This window comes from Limulus polyphemus, unplaced genomic scaffold (genome assembly GCF_000517525.1).
Source record: "Limulus polyphemus unplaced genomic scaffold, Limulus_polyphemus-2.1.2 Scaffold1884, whole genome shotgun sequence".
NCBI lineage: Eukaryota > Metazoa > Arthropoda > Merostomata > Xiphosura > Limulidae > Limulus > Limulus polyphemus.
In genome coordinates, this window is record NW_013667494.1 from 105,754 (window position 1) to 120,232 (window position 14,479).

The following is a 14,479-nucleotide window of genomic DNA, read 5'->3' on the forward strand; positions in this document are numbered from 1 at the left end:
CGCGAAATTCAAAGACAAACTTTATACAGATACGAACCATTTAGCCACAGGCGCCGTACTTAGCACATACATATTTAGTTCACGGCTAATTCTCTTGCAGTATCTTTATGGATAGGCTTAGAGCTGAAGACATATATCACAATCCTTTCCTGGGAAATATAACCCATATAATGGGATTGTTAAGTGATGTAGAACCAGGAACAAAACTTTTTGAAGAATAAAGTGGGAAAACTCACACAATAGAGAGCTTAATTAAGTAACAAGCTCGTAACCTCATCACCCCAAACCTGTCAAAAGCAGTGATTTAATTGGTAAAGTGAGGGCAATGGTCATGAAAGAGAACCCTCCGATCCCTCCTAACACGTTTGCTTGTTTGAAGTTAAGCACAAAGCTACACAAAGGTCTACCTGTGCTCTGCATATCACGGGTATCGAAACCCGGTTTCTAGCGTTGTAAATCTGCAGACGTACCGCAGCGCCACTGGGAGAGGCTCTTAAAACATAAACATTACGATTTAACTGGGTATATCTCTTTATGGTTAACAATATAATAAGTACATATTTTTAGTTAATGAAGACTTATAAGATTTCCGCTACACCTTATAATTCATGTCTACTGTTTTCATGATAAACGAAGAAGAATAAATTGGAATCACAATAATTTCATTTAACCCCTTTTTTTTCAACTCCCACCTATGCAACTCCAATGAATGTTTGTGCCAATGAACTGCTTAAACGTGGTAGAAGTTCTATGGAAAGTATGTCAATGTGTGTGATCGAAGATTAACCCCTTACATTGGAAATTACAATGTCAAACATTAACGTGTAATCAATGACCACTAGACTGAGTACGGAACCTTAAATATCTTTCTTATAAATTGTGATAATGTTCTGTACATATTCGTATAAAACAAATATTTTTATGATATTTATAACTAAGCCTTGTCTCCTATTATTGAGACACTGAGAATGTTTGTTTTATTTCTCTGTCAGTAACCATATCGTGAAAAAGTCTCCCAAAGAAAGTTTGAATGAATCGTTAATGATTAGAAAGGATATTAGCTGAAGCTAATGAAACATTCCTCCTGAATGTACTCTTATCGTCCGTGCTACAAAACCTTTATATAATCCTCGAGAGAAATTGAAATCACCGTCTTCCATCATCCTAATTAGGACTACTTTGCCTCCTTAAACTCATTAAAAATCACGAACCTGCAAGAAACTGCACTCCACTGAAAGCTAATTACTTCTTTATCGCACGACTGACCATTTCGTTTTGAATAAGATATCTGGCTTCTCTTAAATTGTAGTTGGACATATTAGTTTAATGTTTGGATAATAAAAGACAAAATACATTTCCTAAGATGGTCCCATAAAAGTAAAATATGAAACTTGAATTATATCACTGTTTCCTTGAACTCTTATATTGTAGAAATTCCTCGTATTTACTGTTCAGTTTTATGATTTTAACGTGGTTTTTCATTGTTCAGGAGGAGATATAACTTTTTCTTTTCATTTTTTTACGGCATGGCCAGGTGGTTAGGGCGCTCGACTTGCAATCTGAGGGTTACGGGTTCGAATCCCTGTCACACCAAACATGCTCGCTCTTTTAGCCGTGGGGGCGTTATAATGTGACGGTCAATCCCACTATTCGTTGATAAAAGAGTAGCCCAAGAGTTGTCGGTGGGTGGTGATGACTAGCTGCCTTCCCTCTAGTCTTACACTGCTAAATTAGGGACGGCTAGTGCAAATAGCCCTCGTGTAGCTTTGCGCGAAATTCAAAACAAACAAACATTTTTTACGGAAATACTTACTGTGTAAAACTATTCCGAAATCAGTCTCGTTCATCGTTTTGTAGATTTTTGTCTAAAATAATAACCAGTAGATATTAAACTACATATGATATGTAAATTGTAAACTACAGACTAGTAGAAATACTCTGTGGGAAGACATTGGAATCACTTACTTTAATGTTATCCTAACAAAGATATGCGTATTTTTAATAACATGGTTTTCTAATCGCGTTTGACTACAAGTATGTTAAACGTTTTCAATTGTCATCACAGGTGTTAGAATATCTTGTATTTAAATAATATATCAAACAATGTGCTTAAACAGATTATTAAACAATATGTTTACACAGTTTATTTAGCAACGTGATTAAATACCATATTAGACAGTTTGTTTGTTTGTAATTAAGCACAAAGTTACACAATAGGCTATCCTGTGCTCTGTCCACCACGGGTATCAAAACCCGGATTCTAGCGTTGTAAGTCCACAATACATACCGCTGTGCCACTGGGGGGGCATATTAGACAGAATAATTAAAAATATATTAAACAACGAACTTAAAAAGTGTATTAAACAATGTACTTAAGATATCTATAAAACAATGTATTTAAGATATCTATAAAACAATGTACTTAAGATATTTATTAAACAATGTACTTAAGATACTTATAAAACAATGTACTTAAGATATCTATAAAACAATGCACTTAAGATATTTATTGAACAATGTACTTAAGATATTTATAAAACATTGTACTTAAGATATTTATTAAACAATGTACTTAAGATATTTATTAAACAATGTACTTAAGATATTTATAAAACAATGTACTTAAGATATTTATTAAACAATGTATTTAAGATATTTATTAAACAATGTACTTAAGATATTTATTAAACAATGTTCTTAAGATATTTATAAAACAATGTTCTTAAGATATTTATAAAACAATGTACTTAAGATATTTATTAAACAATGTACTTAAGATATTTATTAAACAATGTATATAAGATATTTATTAAACAATGTATTTAAGATATTTATAAAACAATGTTCTTAAGACATTTATTAAACAATGTACTTAAGATATTTATTAAACAATGTACTTAAGATATTTATTAAACAATGTACTTAAGATATTTATAAAACAATGTACTTAAGATATTTATAAAACAATGTTCTTAAGATATTTATAAAACAATGTACTTAAGATATTTATTAAACAATGTACTTAAGATATTTATTGAAATATATTCAACATAATATGAGAGAATGTAATTAAATACTGCATTAAACAATGTACTTAAAAATACAGTCAGATTCCTAGTAAGTTAACTATGTGCTATTTTTTTCATGTCCTTGTTTTACACCAGGTTCTATCAACTCTTCATTTGCAAGTTGTGGCTTGTTGCAGACTCAGCTTTCTTCTGGTTTGTCAAATGTACATTTTGTAATTCCCTATTCACATATAAACCTTAATTCCACGATCTTTCCATTACATTTTAACTTACGTATGTTTGGAATTCTTTCTTCGACTTTTTCTGTCTTCACATTTGGTGTTTTCGACACGTATGTTCTCAATTCTGTGCTTTTTTCGGTTTTATCCGTCTTAAACATTATTAATCCAGATACTTGACGTACTAAAATGATTTAACGAGGATCTAGGTGCAAACGTGACATTCATTTCAACAACCGTTCTCCAAAAATCTTTCCTACGAACCATTTACTTCAGGTACTAGAACGGATAGTGTTGCTATGGGAATCCATTGAATGTTTCTTGTGAGGCTTTTCAATTGCTAACTCAATTACATAAGTGAATGCGACAGTTGGTGTAGTTGTACCTACAACACGAGCTCTAGAACTTTTACTACGTAGTTAAAGAATGATCATGAAAAACAGCCTTATATTATGAGATATCTCTACCCACAGTGTCAACAATATACAAACTAACTAGAATTGAAGGTACCAAACCTTAATTTGCGAAAATGATGGTTGTATAAATCTGACTACGAATAGAGGTCAACTGATATCATAATAGGTCAAGTGGAGGTCAACATTTAAGAAGTCATCAAAATAACCATTTATAGGTGTCAGATTAAAGCTACAATGTTACAAAAGTTATAAATATGTATTAAAATACATTAAGATACGTAAGGTGTAGAATTCAGCAAAGGTCAGCATTCTAGAATTTTTGAAAATAATCAATGTGTAGGTACTACCATAGAGCTGTGGACTCATGCGCTTTTAAAATATGCATGAAAATGTATTTGGAAGGTTTCTTCTACGAAAGTACTATAAAACAAACTTGAAAATTAGAACTCCTTACTAGCGTAAAGAAGAACTTTATTGTTGGGTAAAGAAGTAATATTTCGTCATTTTCAAGTTGTTTATTTCAATGAGAGCAAAGAGATGACAACGATTTTAAAGGCTGTTTTCCTTGCTCTTTGTTAATTGATGTCGATTATTTTATTTTTCACGATAGTGAAACAATAAATCATTTAACTGATGCGATGTTGAAACACTAAATCTGTGATTATAGGATTTTTATTAACATTTCGAAATTACGACAAAATTCAATTACCAAATTTCGGTCAGGATATTACAGACATACAACCATATTTTCCTGTGTTTAGTGAGTTAACCACCAGTTTTTCCTGTGCTTAGTGAGTTAACCGCCAGTATCCAGTGACAGTCCTTTATTTCCTCAACCTTCAAGAGGTAGACATCTTACTGAACACAAGCCCAGTCTTGACAGAACAAACAGCGGTTGAACTTCAAAATAATAAGAAGGAAATCTTATGTTCTTGTTTAATATGCTACCTGAATTCATAAAACTTTTTTCAGAGGCCTCTCTGAAAACAGCACCAAGTCAAAAGAGTATTGAAAACAACACAATATGATCGTAGTTAGTAGACACCAAACTACCTAAAGATCCAATGGAGAGGAAAAACTCCATTTACAGCGCCCTCAGTGAACGTGGAGTAAAATATATTAAAAACAAAGAGACTAAAAAAGTTAGAATTCAGAATCACAATAAACATACAAGACTCGGTAATGTCATCCATCATTTGAGAGAAAAAGACCATACGATAATATGGAACGGTACTAAAATAAAAGGATATGAAACATACATTATAAAAGTATAAATAAAAGAAGCATACTAGCTCTACCTAAGTTATAATACCCTAGGTTATCCTAGCATCGTAGTCAGCAAAACCTATTATAGACATCTCTCTCGAAAACATTCAAATAATTATTTGATTCGTGTTCTAATTGGGAAGACCCCTGTCGAGTCAATAACGTACCAGACCTCAGAGCAAATACGAACACAAAAGATCGACCTTCCCAGGATTTCCCTGAAGACGGCACCATATTAGCAACCGAAAAATAGGACAGAAACTAGTTATTCTAAGATCCCGTAAGTGAGAGTAAAGAACAATAGGTTATAAATTGTCAACCACACCACATCTGCTATAACTAGAGCTGACGAGGCTTTACACCCAATATCCGGAATCATCACTTCGTCTGGGATAGAACTAGGCCTTACTTATATAGTTATATCATCAATTTTCGTGAACACCAACTGTTATGGTGTGAACTATATTTTTTAAAATCATGTACAAGTAAGATTTTTTAGGGATAGAATTAATAACACAGCGTTATTTATAATATTTTAACACTGATCATTTATTAATTAGTTATAAAAATTATTTATTCATTTAAATTTGTGATCATTAAGCGATTATATAGGCAATAAACCATGACAACGATAGGACCCCAAGTCATTGGCCCTTCTGGTAGCTAAGCGTTTAAAAAATCATGGTTCGATCCAAAAATAGGAGATTACAAACACGTATAATTGCGATAGTGAGTGTTTTATAAATAACCTCAAATAACATTTGATGACCTCTGAAGGAATTTTATTTCCTACTTGTAACTTTTAATAATTTATAGCTTTAATGGTTATTTTGAAAAATATTTGATTCCGTGAATGACAATTTATGGCCTTTTGTTGACCTCTACTCGTGGTCAGGTTTATTGCTATGGTTTGTTATGAATTTCGAGGGCTATCTGCGCTAGACGTCCCTACTTTAGCAGTGTAAGACTAGAGGGAAGACAGCTAGTCATATCACCACCCACCGACAACGAATGGTGGGATTGACTGTCACATTATAACGCCCCCACGGTTGAAAGGGCGAGCATGTTTGGTTTGATGGGGATTCAAACCCGCGACCTGCAGATTGGGAGTCGAGCGCCCTAACCACCTGGCCATGCCGGCGGGTAAGGTTTATACAACCCTTATTTTACAGTATAGGATGTATTTTGTTATACCGTTGGTAGGGGTATCAATCCATCAATTTTTTATGTGGGATTCGTTCCTTTTGTTCTAGGCTCGGAGCTTCTGTTTCGTGTATATTCTGGTTGGTCAAACATTATCCAAGTTGCCATTCAATTTACTTCAAATAACAAACACATTGTTTCTACATAAAACTAAGTCCATTTGCTTAGAGCTGTTGATAAACATAGAAAAAAGCATTTATACAAATTATATTTTAAATCGAAAGTGGCACATTTGTACTATCTAACTAATCTATAATAATAAAAGAGTGTGTCTGTGTGTCTGTGATCACCATAGCTCAAAGAGGAAAGAACCTAGAAACCTGAAATTTTGCTTCTGTACTAAGTGGACCCTGAGGGTGTGCACCTAGGTATTATTACTCATCGTATTTACGTGCGTGCACGCACGCGTGTGCACATCTTTTTTAATGAAGCAAGCTAGCGAAAAAATGCATAGAAAAAAGTGGTTTTATACTACAAATAGAAATCACAAAACAGATAGACAGACACGCTCTTTTATTATTATAGAATAGAGTATTGCCCGTCAAAAATGACGAGACAAGTACTACCACCCCATATTACACCCTGTAGTATATCAGTTAGGTTAACAACTTCTATTATATAGAAAACCCAGTGTGTTTCGGTAACAATGCATTCCAACAATGGCTTTTATGTTATGCTGCTTAGCAACCAAAGTATATCCCAATATTGTTGTTAGTTTCAGTACATAGACTAAAGGTTACAAGTAAAACTATTATTTTAACAGCAATCTTACTGTTTCACTTGTTTGACTTTATGCTGTTATCATTTCCCCTTGAAATTAGCTTTCTTAGAGAAATTTAGTGTCCTTTAAAAAGCTTAAGTACAAGGTGAAACAGGAATTACCAGCTAATAATAGATAAACAATAACTATTATAGTTGAAACTTCATTGTATTTAAAACTTGGTTATAAATATAGACTTTCTATGCCTATTGAAACACTGCATTTTTAACAACAAGAAGCAAACAAATAAAAAAAATAAAAAAAGGAAGTAAAAGTAGGGATGGCTAATATCAATCCTTCAAAAACAAGATAGTAGGTATAGCATTTGTTTCATCCCTACATATGAGCACATGCAAGAATTAACATATAGAATATATATATATATATATAACTATTCAATCACATTTGTGTTTAATCTATTCTCTATATTTTTTTGCTAACATTCTACTACACTGTTTGTGCTATTATGTAGGGATGATGCAAGTGTCATTCCTATTATCTTGTTTGCATCGTTTTTGAAGTATTGATATTAGCCATCTCTACATTTACTTACTTTTTAGAAAAGTATTTACTTTACTTGTAACAAGAGTGATTTGTAACTTGTGATCTTTTTATAAAGTGAAAGATACTGTAACAATTTCAAAATCCACGTGAGGAAAATATCATTAAAATAATCACTTGATTTTTAACAAAAAGTCCCTTTTTGGGTATGTTCGTTTGTGAAAAATATATTTGGTAAACTATTAAGCTTAAATGTAAACGAAATGGAGTTTTGTAAGATAAAGAAATAGAATTTCTGGTCTGTAAAAACGAAAGTGTTACTTGTTTTAGTCTTAGACGAACACAAGGTCAAAACTTTCTAATCTTGTCATCAACTTGTATGTGTCAGTAATGTGTGAAAATAGCCTACACCGTTTGTATGAGTGACCACGTGACGACCTTGTATTTCCTAACAAGCAGTGGTCTTAATGTCAGACAGAGGTTTATCTCAATGTCTATTGAAGAAGAAAGTAAGACCACAAAGTTTTATGAATTCTAATTGTATAGAATTTCAAGTGAATGGTAAGTGTTGCCCTTTATGATTAAATTATCATGGCAGCCTTTCACCAGCGTTCTGGACAACTTCCATCGTCACGTCACGACAACTTCATGGCGCCAGCGTCCTCTAGTTTCACTTCGTGGAAATGTTATGTCACTTCTAGCAACTCTTTCTCTGTCTTCCGCCTGTCCTAACAACATGCTCTCTGGTAACACCTCGTGGAACTATGACGTCATCGTCTCTACCCCTCCCCCAATGCCTGGCAACTCTCCGCTAAGGGAGCATCCTCTGGACACAGGGGTACCCCTCTAACTACTTAGGCCTAATAACAAACTTTTAATTTAGTTCTATATTTGTGCCAGCTAACTAATGACAAATAAAATAACTGTAGGCCTATTAATACATTTCAAACATAGGTCTGCATGTTTAATAGTTAGTAATATAACAAAAAGCAGTTTAAAAAATCAGAAATAAATTATTTTGTTTCGGAAATTCACGTCAAGTTACACAAGGTATACCTAGGCCAGCCATCCTCAACTTTGAACTGATAGACTAGACTAGAAAGACAAAAGCTAGTTAAGAGCACCCACTACAAATTCTTAGGCTACTATAATCGAACAGTTGGATTTGATCATCACTCTTATAAGGCACTCACAACCCAAAATATAAATAAGATTTTGGAGCAACAAAACATGAACAATGGACCCTCGATTAACAGTTCAGTGCACAGGAGACGCCCGGCCTTTAGATTTAAGTCTTTAAACTTAAATTCAGAACGAAATATCCCACACCTTGTCACAACTGCCTAAAAATACACTTTGAGGATAAAAGTGTGTACATTTAAATATTTCCGTGGTTCCAGTTTCTGCTGGTGTTATATAACTTCCCAGAAAGTGTGCCTCATTTCCTGTTTCACATTGGTTACTCAATACTCTCAACGTCCTTAGTATCATTTGCATGTTTTGATCTTTAATAATTGATATTTTTGAAAATATATGTATGTGTTATGAAGTCAAGTATAAGGAACAGTGGTTGAAGCTGATAAAGACGAGAAAGCGACTGGTCAGTCTCTAAGTATTTAGGGGATTACAGCACTCTAACTACGAAAACATGTCATGGAATGTCATAATCCGATATACAGGAAAGAGGTGCAAGAGAAAGAAAGGATCTAGTAATTCAGAGTGGGTTTGAGAAAATAAGACTAGGAGATGTGAAAGAGAAATAACCAACTGATAAAAACGAAGAAAGAAAGTAATATGCTACCAGTAAGAAACATAACCTATTTCTAAGTCTGTTTGTTATTGATTACCAGTAATAAACTTCAATTTGTTATTTTTACATTAGTATGAGTTAATTCCCGAAAATAATAAATACAACCTAAATAAAGTTTTTCTACTGTTAATCTTACTCTAACATATTAAACATATACGCCTACGTTAATCGTTAGAACTATCACGTCTACGGTAAACTTAACGCCTAACTTTTCCTTGGCCGTAGTTTTATTCTCTTCCGGTATTATCTGTCTGCTGTTTCTGCTCGTCTCATAATATTTATATCTTTATCACTCAATCGTCCGCCTGCATTCTAGAAATATCTATATTATCGACGTCACTGTATTGCACACGACGTTCGATAGTCTCAACATTAATGAATTATAAACATAACTTCCTAAAATCTTCTACTTTTAACTCTTATTATAACAAAAACTAAACAATAATAAAATATTCACTCAAAAAATAAATTAATCAATTCTATCTAAACTAAACAGTTTTTTATATCATGACAGATATACTGTAGTATAGACTTACATACTCACAACGGTCCTTAAGTTTTATTCAAAGACTTTGCTGGCTCGTGGAGTGAAAAGGATTAGGAACTCTTGCATAAAGTACACACCACTCCATAAACATACGTCATTATTTATATATATATATATATACACACACACCATACACACACACACACACGCATATATTATACTCTACCGCATATTTACACCTGATCTTACCATCTATTTCTACAGCCCCCCAGTGGCACAGTGTCTGCGGACTTACAACGCTAGAATCCGGGTTTCGATACCCGTGGTGGGCAAAGCACAGATAGCTCATTGTGTAGCCTTGTGGTTAATAGCAAACAAACAATTACAAGCAAAAACCATCTATTTATACGTTTATGAAACTATCAAAGATAACTGAAGTTGAGATGGCGTCCTGTAGTGACGTGTGCGAAATCTGCGCTTCTTGTTTTATGCGTCAACTAAAATTTCACATTAAATGTGTAAATATAACGTATGAAAATTTTAACGTTAAGTGTGTGAATTAAAATAACAATGGAAATGTTCTAAATGTAAAGATAGTCGTTGTATAACATTTATTAATATGGCTGAAGTCAACGTTAAGAACGTTGAAGAACTTGAAAATTTTAATTCCCAAGCTTAAATGAAAGGTGAGGGTCAATTAAGTGATTTAATTATCAACGTTAATTGATTATGACAGTAGTTGTCTCGCTTTTTTGGAATAATTTGCCAATAGAATTGAAAGTAACTTGGAACTTGTTATGAAAGAAAACATGAGTTTGAAGAATGGACTATTGGTTCTTCATGATTATAATGCAGTAGTAGTTTCGATACCAAAATACAAGATTAACATGGAAGTTGATCCTACGAAACCTAACACTTCTAAAACTTATGCTGCTGCACTTAAAACTTAGCACCAAACAATTAATACAATTAACAGATTAAATAGTGAACCAAAGAGGTCTAATAAAGAAACTACTGCTATCCGATCTAAGAATCCAGTTAGTTCTAATTCTGAAGATGAAGTAAAAGAGGATTGTTTGTTTTTAATCATGCACAACGCTACACAAGGGTTACCTGTGCTCTGCCCACCACGGGTATCGAAACCCGTTTTCTAGCGTTGTAAGTCCGCAGACATACCGCTGTGCTACTGGGGGGGGGGGTCGTAAAAGAGTCCGAGAGAGACTTTATTTTAGTCCAACGTAGAAGGAAGCAACCACTGAACTGGACAAAAAAGACGGTTCTTTGAAATCGGTTTATGGTGGTAGCAAGAGGTTGTTTATTGGGCGATGTGCCGGTTTATGGTGGTAGCAGAGGTTGTTTATTGGGCGATGTGCCGGTTTATGGTGGTAGCAGAGGTTGTTTATTGAACGATGTGCCGGTTTATGGTGGTAGCAGAGGTTGTTTATTGGGCGATGTGCCGGTTTATGGTGGTAGCAGAGGTTGTTTAATGGGCGATGTGCACACTAGATACCACGGTAAGAGAGATAGAGTCATTTTTGCAAAAAAACGATTTTAATGTAAAAAAAATGTGAACAGCTCACCTCTGAAAGGATGACTAGATCAACTTCGTTTCGTGTTCAACTTGACTGGTCTTCTGAAATAATGACCAATTTTTTTTCTCTTTAACTTTGGCCGGTTGGTTTAATTGTCAGATATTTTCTTCATCTAAGGCATAATATACCTCAGGGTAAAGAGGAGTCTACTAATAATATTGATAATGGAAGATAGGCTTAATTAGTATGTTTAAACATTAGAAGTATTAGCCGAAAGATAAATGATGTAATTACTTAATTTTATTGTGAATTTAAACCTGATATATTGATATTTCTTGAATCATGTTGTCGTCAAAAAATGCCTCTACCTTCTTTACTAAATTATAATATAGATTTTATTGGCAGACCCGTTGGACATGGTGGTGTAATTGTTATATATACAAGTCCTGGCCTAAAGTATAAATATAATTTCAATTCTGTTATTATGACTGATCGTATTGAATTATGTAGTTTTACTATTGACGAATTCCATACTTTTTTTTTGTATTTATCGTCCACCTTCTGGTAAATGGAGTAAATTTATAAATACATTGGAATCACCTGTCGATACTATAAAGAGTACAGAGTTGCCTAAACTGATATTAGTTTGAATGTGAATTTTTTTCAGTATACCCAAATTCTTACTGATCGTAGCCATATGCTTGAATTTATTAATTTGATGTCTGTCGTTAATGCATATTAGTTTACTTACCAACCCACTAGGTTCTTGTGTTACTGACCCTGCTGGTATTGTCAATACTTTTAAAGATTATTTTACTAGACAGGGTGTTACTCCTACTAACATTAAGTGTCAAGATATGTCTATAGTTCAGACTATTTACCTTGAACTCGTAACTGTCATTGAAATTCATGCTGCCATAAAAACATCCTCTAGTTCTTCTTCTGCTAGATGGGATGATCTTCCTACCATCAGTGGTTAAATCTGCTAGTGATCCAATTATTGAACCCTTAACTGTACTTGTTAATAAAGCATGTACAATTGGTAAATTTCCCGAGATTCTTCAAACTACTTAGATTTTTCCCATCTACAAGGGTGGGGATCCTGATTTGATCTTCAGATGTGATGGATTTTGCTGTTTACATGTGATAGATTTTGATGCCTAGATGTGAAAGATTTGCATATAGATGTAATAGAATTTGATATGTAGATGTTTTAGATTTTGCTGTTCAGATGTGATAGATTTTGATGTTTAGATGGGATAGATTTGGATGTTTACATGGGATGTATTTTGATGGCAAATAACCAAGTGATTATTACAGACATTTAACCTTATTTCGACCCTCTGATTTTAATTTTACTCGAGTGTACTACAGTGACTGAAAATTAGGATTTGGATTGGCAATATCAGTAACAATAGAATGGTGTAGCAGATTTTTCAAGTGGTTGAATAATTAACTAAAAAATAAGAAAACAGTCGATCGTGGACTTCGAAAATAATTTACTTATGACTTACTCAAATACTGTATTTCTGATGTCAAAATATAACAGAATCTCCATATATATAGAGAGTTAAAGAGAATAGTGGTTTCTTTAACCACTATCACCACGTCTGATCGTTTGGAAGAGTGAACGTCACTGTATTTGACACGTGGAGAAAACAGCCTCGTGTTTGATTAAGAATCGATATGACGTCAGATGACATATGGAGGCAGATATTAAGTCTTATAGTAGTGTCGGTAGTGTTTGATTGGATTAAGATGACCAAGTATGATACTTAATATCTGTCTTCATATATCATTTAGCGTAATACAGATTCTCATTGAAGACAGTCACATGATTACAATTCGTATGACAATTGGATTTCAAATATATGTAGTGGACTTTACCTTCAAATACTTATGTCAGCGTGTTACTAAAACTTGGAATGAAATTTTCCATCATTTAAATCCCCCTGAAATTAAATACCCATTTTTTTACATATATATTTACCTGGAATTATTTAAATAAATAACAAAATACGACGATAATTTCTTCAAATATTATATATTAACAAAACCTTTCGCTTTAAATATAATAAAAAAATTCATCTATTCAATTTCTTAAGCTTAGTTTTTCTTCTTTGACGTTTCCCTTTTTTTCCCTAATCATATTTGTTTTTGTTTTTTCATTCACGTTAGGTTTCGGTTCTCTTGGGAAATCAACAAAAGGACCCATCATGGAACAAAAGAAAAAGAAAAAAAGATTAAGATCCTTGAAGGGTTTATGTTGAAAATTACTAAAGAAAAATTTGCTTCTTTAGAGGTGGGGATAGGAAGGGGGTAATTACAGCAAGTTTTATTTTGTAACTACAGCTTCCAATGGCCCGTCAATTTTACATACTTACCTTATCTGACAGATTACACTTTATAATTAAAAGACTAAATTTAATCCTACTTTACTATCACTATACTCTAGGATATTTTAGTTTCTTGTTCGTTTCTGAACATTTTGTTTTTACTGCATGTTGTACTAAATCATACTGACGCCTTGACACATAACATTTCCTTTATATGGAACGTGTGGATTATAATCTATTTCTTTCCTCTTCATTAGGTTTGATTTTCTTTTTACTTTCTTTGATCAAGTAGAATGTTCTAGAAACAAAACAACGGGATCAACTAAACCTAGCCATCACGTTTCTCGGCCTAAAAAAACAGTGATTAAAATTGTAATTCACGAAGTTCGAAAGTTCCCTGTCTGTTTTTACTAGCTATTTTGACATTTTTAGGTTACTAAAATCACGTAGAAATTCTAACACATGTTAGTAGAAACTTATGTGACGACATTCTACGCCTTCACTTTAGTTCCTCTTTTAAACATTAAGTATAGAAATAAATAATAGAAAAATACATATTATTTTCAAATCAAATGGAGGCAACATAACAGATCTTCCCCCATCAGATCAGATTAAATATTATAACATTATTCATACCAAAATAATAAGATTAATATATAGCAAAATAACAATGTTAGTTCATACCAAAAATATCAACATTACTATATACCAAAATGACAATTTTAATCCACACCAAAGTAACAATATTAATACATGCCAAAATAATAATGCTAATCTAGATCAAGATAAAAATATTAATGTATACCAAAATAACAATGTTAATCCAGATCAAAATAACAATGTTAATACAAGTCAAAATAACACAGTGTTAATCCACACCAAAATAACAATGTTAATACAAATCAAAATAACAATGTTAAT